This window comes from Arachis ipaensis, chromosome B4 (genome assembly GCF_059453495.1).
Source record: "Arachis ipaensis isolate K30076 ecotype BB chromosome B4, ASM5945349v1, whole genome shotgun sequence".
In the NCBI taxonomy this organism is placed as follows: domain Eukaryota; kingdom Viridiplantae; phylum Streptophyta; class Magnoliopsida; order Fabales; family Fabaceae; genus Arachis; species Arachis ipaensis.
In genome coordinates this window covers 81,384,705-81,385,736 of record NC_142439.1, presented here as the reverse complement: position 1 = coordinate 81,385,736, position 1,032 = coordinate 81,384,705, and positions in this window count along the sequence as shown.

Genomic DNA, 1,032 nt, shown 5'->3' with positions numbered 1-1,032 from the left:
GCTATGGATCATGATGGCCCGGTCTATAGTAACTTCAGACCGGTTGCTAGTGGGAATGATTGAGCATTGAATGAGCTCCAACCATCCTCTAGCCACAGGCTTGAGGTCCAATCTTCTTAGTTGAACCGGCTTGCCTTTGGAAATCAATCTTCCATTGAGCTCCTTCTACACATATGTCCATAAGGACTTGGTCCAACCTTTGATCAAAGTTGACTCTCCTTGTGTAGGGGCGTGCGTTCTCTTCCATGTATGGCAAGTTGAACGCCAACCTCACATTTTCCGGACTAAAATCTAAGTATTTCCCCCGAACCATTGTAACATAGTTCTTTGGATCCGGGTTCTTACTTTGATCATGGTTCTTGGTGATCCATGCATTGGCATAGAACTCTTGAACCATTAGGATGCCGACTTGTTGGATGGGATTTGTTAGAACTTCCCAACCTCTTCTTTAAATTTCATGTCGGATCTCCGGATACTCATTTCTTTTGAGTTTAAAAGGGACCTCAGGGATCACCTTCTTCTTGGCCACAACATCATAGAAGTGGTCTTGATGGGCTTTGGAGATGAACCTTTCCATTTCCCATGACTCAGATGTGGAAGCTTTTGTCTTCCCTTTCCCTCTTCTAGAGGATTCTCCGGTCTTAGATGCCATCAATGGTAATGGAAAAACAAAAAGCTATGCTTTTACCACACCAAACTTAGAATATTGCTCGCCCTCGAGCAATAAACAAAAGAATAGAAGAAGAAGAAGAAGAAATATGGAGAGGGAGAGGGAGATGTGGTTTCAGCCAAGAGGAGTGTAGAGGGGTGTGTTGTGTGAATTTGATGAAGAATGGAGGTCTTTATATAGGGAAGGGAGGAGGGGTTAAGGTTCGGCCATATGGGTGGGTTTGGGTGGGAAATTGGTTTTGAATTTTGAAGGTAGGTGGAATTTATGAGGTAGGTTTATGGGGAAGAGTGGATGGATGTGAGTGGTGAAGAGGTGATGGGGAAGAGAGATTGAGGTGATTGGTGAAGAGTTTTTGGGGAAGA